The following is a 7116-nucleotide window of genomic DNA, read 5'->3' as shown; positions in this document are numbered from 1 at the left end:
TGTTCTTTATAAAAAAAAAGAGAGAGATGACAGGAACCAATAGACCATTGAAATAGACCCTTTTACAGCCAGTTTTACGGCTGCTGAAAAAAAATTATATCAGCACGGTCTAATTTAATGAAACATTTTGGATGTTAATCAGCTCATTACTGCATATTCCAAACTACAAAATGCCCATCTGGAAACAGTATCAGACCACTTAAATGCAAATGGAGAATCACAGTATGACAACAACCACAGGAACTCAAAAGAGACACAGCTGACAGAGGGGGTGGAGAGTGAAATAAAGGACATGATTGTAATTGGAAATGTGGCTGATGATACTTCATAGAAGGAGGTAGAGCTTGATGAAAACTGATTGACTGTGTAGAAGATGCAGCCATTATCAGAAGTGCTTGTGGAATCAATTTCAGGCGAGGTCCAGGTGAAGGTGATTGTGGATGTAGAAATGCCGTCCACATCTGTACATCCAGAATCAATAGAGAATGTATTAGGACTGGATTTATATATTTTTTAACATGTCCCGATATTTTTATTTCGATATTGTGGAAATGCAGGGTTTTATTGCCCCCACTATATGCGCCCATTTCAGTCAAAATGTCACTGATGGGAGCATGATCTGGACACTCACTATATAGAGAAAAAATATCTTTCTCGTGTCAAATGCTCACAAGTAAAAGTTGTGAAATGTGTTTCTAACAGATATATGACCCATGATATATCAATAAAATAAGAAGACCAGATATCTTGCCAAAGATATGTTTCCTCACGAAATCCAGATTCATTTTTATGTTTGGTACAGTGGAATACGCACTGTATCGACTGTGCAAGATCAAACTCTAACTCACAGCCGCTTCTAACCCCAGAAACACTGGACATTCTATCAAGAAGCCACTCACCAATCCTCCAAATCAACGGACCATCTCAACGTATCCAACAGAATATCTATTCTAATTTCAAGGATCTGCTCAAACCTGCTCATACCAAAGTAAACTTGAAAAATTCATATTGCTCGCATTAATTCTGTTTTCTGTCCCAACACTTCTATGCTGAGATATCTGGTCTCCAGACCCCTAGCCGCACCCCTAGCCGCACCTCTAGACCGATGTTTCTAACTGCACAGAACCCAGCAGTCTCCAAGTCCCGGTCTTCTGCAAGACTCAAAGATCTTCAAAAAGGTGGCCTTTCTTCCTTGAACTATTTGTGCCATTCCTTCAGGACTGGAGCTGCAACCACACCTGCTCAGTGAAACCTTAATGCATAGGCCATCAAAAAGCTTGGTCGGTGGTTTTCAGATGCTTATGAGATTTAGCAATACTAAAAACATTCTCGTTGCCCAGTAACACCTGGATCCAGCATTCTAAAGAAACACAATCAATCAATCTTTATTTTATATAATCGCCTTTTATAGTGGACCACCATCACAAAGATCTTTACAAGATGCAGTAACAAGAAAATCAATAATACTTTAAATACAGAGAAATGCATACTAGCATAGAAGGACTTCATCCCAGGATCCAACCCTACCATTTCCTTTGTTACATTGAAAGAAAAGCTAAACAAACTGCATTTTGCTATATAGTGCCACCTATAATGTTAGAATTGTTTTGGGTTTTTTTTAAGCCTGGAGGAGAAGCGGCTGAAGGTCAAGGGCCCCCAGAGATTTTTTCCTTTTAGGTTTATTTTTCTTCCATCCGTAACATTCAGTCGCACAAACGTAGATATCACATTATGTGATATTAATTAAAAAAAAAAAAACGTTTTTTCTGAGAGTATATTTTTCATTTTTGTACATTGCATAAAAAACTGAATTCCATATACTGTTTGTTCAGCATATAACAGGTGGATTATGGCTGGGAAGCATAAAGGTTAAAAAATAACAAATCAGGCAGCTATTGGTAGATTACTTTATCACAATTAATTCTGCAGTGTACCACATGTCTGGGGGATAACATGGCCATTGGTGTTAGGTAGCCACCCACATTATGTACAGTCAAGCGCTTGCATCTAGGGGGTAACACTCGAATTGTTGCCTCCCCTTTTATGTGGCCAACATTGGTGTTAGGTAGCAGTTGTGCTCTAGAGCTTAGCAAGGTTCCCAGGGCGCTGGCTCAAGGGTGGCACATATGAGCCACCAATTTTTCACCTTGATTTAGGTAATGTGACAGAGAGAATGAATCTTGGTTATAAATCTACCTCCAGACATGTGATGTTGTTGTGCAAAGGGAACAGAGTGCCCCAGACTGGATGGTCTGACAATTCATTCCAGGGAAAGGTGGAAGTCGGCCAGCTAGAAAGGATGCGGTGCCACGGTACACTAAGTCATTGCCCCAGAAGGGAAGCAATTTTGCACTCGCTAATCAGGGGGCATGACGGTACAAAAGGGGATGTGGCTATGTGACCTGGCTGAGACAAACCTAAAGTTACCATGAAATTTTATTGTTGGTTTGTTTGTCGGGTTCTAATTGTACTTGTTTGTTATTATTAGACTTCTAACACGTACCGGGAGTTTTTGCTTATAAGGCCAGCAACAACCTGGACAACACTTCACCATTGTACACCAGTTGTATTTCACTACTTGCATGTATGCCACTCACTCTGGAGTTGTGATCGTGTGTGTCTTTGGTGTGTTAATACTTGTATTATTATTTCAGGACTGCAACTTGTTGTTTAGAAACAGTGGAATACACATTGCTGTGCATTGCCTAGGATTATTCTTTGTGGTCGCCTCTACACCTATGCAGTGCAAGCCACTTTGCCACACTGGGTAACAACCATACTGTTGCTCCGCCTTCATTATACTTTAGCATAACCGAGGCAGAAGTGTTAAAGGGACTAGGAGCTCTTAAAATAAACAAATCCCCTGGGCCGGATGAGATCCTCCCAATAGTACTCAAAGAAATGAAAGAAGTAATTTACAAACTGCTAACCAAGATCATGCAGCAGTCTCTTGACACAGGGGTGGTACCGACAGACTGGAAAATTGCAAACGTAATACCGATCCACAAAAAGGGAAACAAAACTGAACCAGGTAACTACAGACCAGTAAGCCTGACTTCTATTATATGCAAACTTATGGAAACTATAATAAGATCCAAAATGGAAAATTACCTATATGGTAACAGGGTCCTGGGAGACAGTCAACATGGTTTTAGGAAACGGAGATCATGTCTAATTAACTTGCTTTTTATTTTTGAGGATGCAACATCGATATTGGATAATTGTAAAGCATATAACATGGTTTATTTAGATTTCCAGAAAGCTTTTGACAAATTCCCGCACAAAAGATTAATTCTCAAACTGAATGCCGTAGGGATTCAAGGAAACGCGTGTACATGGATTAGGGAGTGGTTAACATGTAGAAAACAGAAAGTACTGATTAGAGGAAAAACCTCAGAATGGAGTGTGGTAACCAGCGGTGTACCACAGGGATCAATATTAGGTCCACTGCTATTCCTAATCTACATTAATGATTTAGATTCTGGTATAGTAAGCAAACTTGTTAAATGTGCAGACGACACAAAAGTAGGAGGAGTGGCAAACACTGTTGCAGCAGCAAAGGTCATTCAAAATGATCTAGACAAGATTCAGAACTGGGCAGACACATGGCAAATGACATTTAATAGAGAAAAGTGTAAGGTACTGCACGCAGGAAATAAAAATGTACATTATAAATATCATATGGGAGATACTGAAATTGGAGAAGGAATCTATGAAAAAGACCTAGGAGTTTTTGTTGACTCAGAAATGTCTTCATCTAGACAATGTGGGGAAGCTATAAAAAAGGCTAACAAGCTGCTCGGATACATTGTGAAAAGTGTTGAATTTAAATCAAGGGAAGTAATGTTAAAACTGTACAATGTACTAGTAAGACCTCATCTTGAATATTGTGTGCAGTTCTGGTCACCTCGCTATAAAAAAGATATTGCTGCTCTAGAAAGAGTGCAAAGAAGAGCGACCAGAATTATTCCGGGCTTAAAAGGCATGTCATATGCAGACAGGCTAAAAGAATTGAATCTGTTCAGTCTTGAACAAAGAAGACTACGCGGCGACCTAATTCAGGCAATCAAAATTCTAAAAGGTATTGACGGTGTCGACCCAAGGGACTTTTTCGACCTGAAAAAAGAAACAAGGACCAGGGGTCACAAATGGAGATTAGACAAAGGGGCATTCAGAACAGAAAATAGGAGGCACTTTTTTACACAGAGAATCGTGAGGGTCTGGAATCAACTCCCCAGTAATGTTGTTGAAGCTGACACCCTGGGATCCTTCAAGAAGCTGCTTGATGAGATTCTGGGATCAATAAGCTACTAAAAACCAAACCAGCAAGATGGGCCGAATGGCCTCCTCTCATTTGTAAACTTTCTTTTGTTCTTATGTAAGTCCACTGAGGTTTCAGTTGTGCTCTAGACACAAAGATTCGGAGCTAACGCTTCCCAGGGGATCAACAATCGGCACTGTTGTCTCACCCCGCGCAAGGGGCAGCGACAGCTGCTGAGATGCGAATGCGCTCTGACTAAGCTGATATCATCATGTAGTCAAATCATCTGGGTTTGTGTTGTTTAAAAAATAGCTTGTTATTTTGGGGAAGATGCAGTCCTGCCTTTGCTTAACTATCAAAAGCCAGGCACTTATCGTGCAGCAGATCAATTGGTTTGGAGATTTAAATGGCCTTGTCTTTTGGGGAGGGCAGCTATGCTGTCTTCTGCCCATGGCTTCCCTACAGTCAGCCTCTCCACTTATCAGCGGGAAAATGTATGGGCAGTGGTTCCCCGAGGCAAGGCCAAACATGTATTGCATGTTACATTTTTTATTCAAGAACTTATACTATGCATAAATGTGTTATCATGTCTTATCAGTAACGAACATTCTGTCTATCGAATGAGTTCCCTGACTGAACCGGTATTACTGAACACAAAATCATTTATGGTAAACATGATACTTACCGTTGTGATACCAATTTAAACCCTGACAGAAATATACTACGGCCACCTAAGTGACTGAAGACTAAAATGGTTTCCGTTGGCTTATGGGCTTTTTGTATTTGTGCTTCCTGCTTTTGCTTTTTTTGTTTTCTGCTTTTGTTTTTGCATTTCATGCTTTTTTGTTTTTTTGTGTTTTCAGTTTTTTTGATTTGTGTTTTTTTATTTGTATGTGTTTTTTTATTTGTATTTCTGGTTTTTCAAATTGTATTTGTGTTTTTTTTTACTCGTATGTGTTTTTTTATTTGTATTTATTTTTTTACTCTTATTTGTGTTTTTTGATTTGTATTTATTTTTTGATTTGCATTTGTGTTTTTAAATTTGTATTTGTGTGTTTTGTTTTTATTTGTATTTCCGTTTTGCTCTTCAGGGCAACATGCTAATTAGAGGGCATTATTTCTGCATTACAATTTTAGACATATATATTGGCCCTTTAAAAATCTGTTGAGTAAAAAGTTCAGTGTTAAACATCTTTTCACATGCACAGCTATGACTTACACATGTTCGCTGAACCACAACGCTTCCCGCTTCCCGCTTCCCGCTTCCCGCTTCCACGCCACTTTGCAATAGTGTGTTCTACTTCCTGTATGGTTTGACAAGCAACTCTCAGAAAGGTGAACAACACTCAGTTGAGGAGTATTGTCCAAAAGGCATAGGCATGTGACATGCACAGGTCTAGTGAATTTACCAGAACTTTATACATCTTTTAATAGTCTCAAAAAACAATTAAATCATGGTGAAGCACAGGCAAATGTATTATATAAACCTTAAGCTATGTTTTCAAGGTTGATTGCTATTTGAGCAGGCTTCAGCATACAATCAGGTGAGAGACAATTGGACAGGGTTGGTTCTAGAAATGTTTTGATGATCTGTGACACTTTGAGTATGCATCTATCTACAGAACCTTGTCCAGTTGTGATTAAACTTTTCAAGGACCTTCTTTAGCACAAACAATTGAGTGTATCATAATCTTATATATTGTAGCATACTGTTTATCAAAAGAAACGGGTTTCCAGTTGCACAGAAACTTGCTAAGAACCTTCTTTGGTAAAGCTGTTGAGTGTATCATAATTATTTTTTTATTTTGTTTGTAAGAGGTTTTGAAATGATGTAAGAAGTAACTGCTTCTACAGGTTTGTAAATGCTTTAATTGATAAAAACAACCTTAAGAAAAATTGTCCTTTTCAAGTTTCAGCATTGATTACAACAGTAATCAGGGAGTAAATTCTTACATTTGGAACAGCAACTGAAAGAATGAGTCAAAATAGTCACTTCTTCTTTTAATGGTCAGGAACCAGGGACATTGAAAATTACACATCAAGTTTAGTAAGGAATTTGCTTTTTATGTAAAGTTTATGTTGACCATCTTCAAGGATAAGACTTTTTTTTCAAAATCACATTATACATACACTGATTTTTTAATATTATTTTTTTATGTTCTTTTTAGTACCTACTGCTACCCCTAGTACTACTGATGCAAATTAAAACAGACATGTAGAGTAAGGATCTGGGAAAAGGAAATGAAAGCATTACCAATGTACCGAATGGTGAAACAGTCATGTTATTATGACAGTCCCAAGCCAAGAATAGATATTAGAAAAGAGTCACTGGAGTCACCAGGCAAAACTGTCCAAGCAGTGGGGGTCAAAGTTTCTTCAATTGTTTCCGCTCAAAAACACAAGCCAAGTTAGTAGAAGCAATTGACCCAAGTGGCAAGTGGAACCTTGACCCTCACTGCTTTTACAGTAGTGCCTGTTTGCTCTGTGCTGGGCAAGGTTGCCCCAATGTTTTCTTGAAACTTGGCTTGTGTTTTTGATATCTCTACTTTAAACGGCTGGGCACTTTTGATAACTTGGCATTTTTTTCACATTTCCAATGTGTTTTTGTTTAAAGCAAACTCTGAAGATGCAATTAACCTAGTAAGCTGAGATATACTAATAACACATGCCAAAGAATAATTCCAATTGTATTTTTAAACATGTCATACATTGCAAACCATCATACCTACTTACCGAGGAGTTGCAATTATCACTCAATTATATTCAATTATATCAATATCACTCAATTATATTCAATTATATCACTCAAACACTCAATTATTTGACATTGGAAAATAACTAACCTTACCTTATGT

The sequence above is a fragment of the Polyodon spathula genome, chromosome 6 (genome assembly GCF_017654505.1).
Source record: "Polyodon spathula isolate WHYD16114869_AA chromosome 6, ASM1765450v1, whole genome shotgun sequence".
Taxonomy (NCBI): domain Eukaryota; kingdom Metazoa; phylum Chordata; class Actinopteri; order Acipenseriformes; family Polyodontidae; genus Polyodon; species Polyodon spathula.
This window is presented reverse-complemented; position numbering follows the sequence as displayed.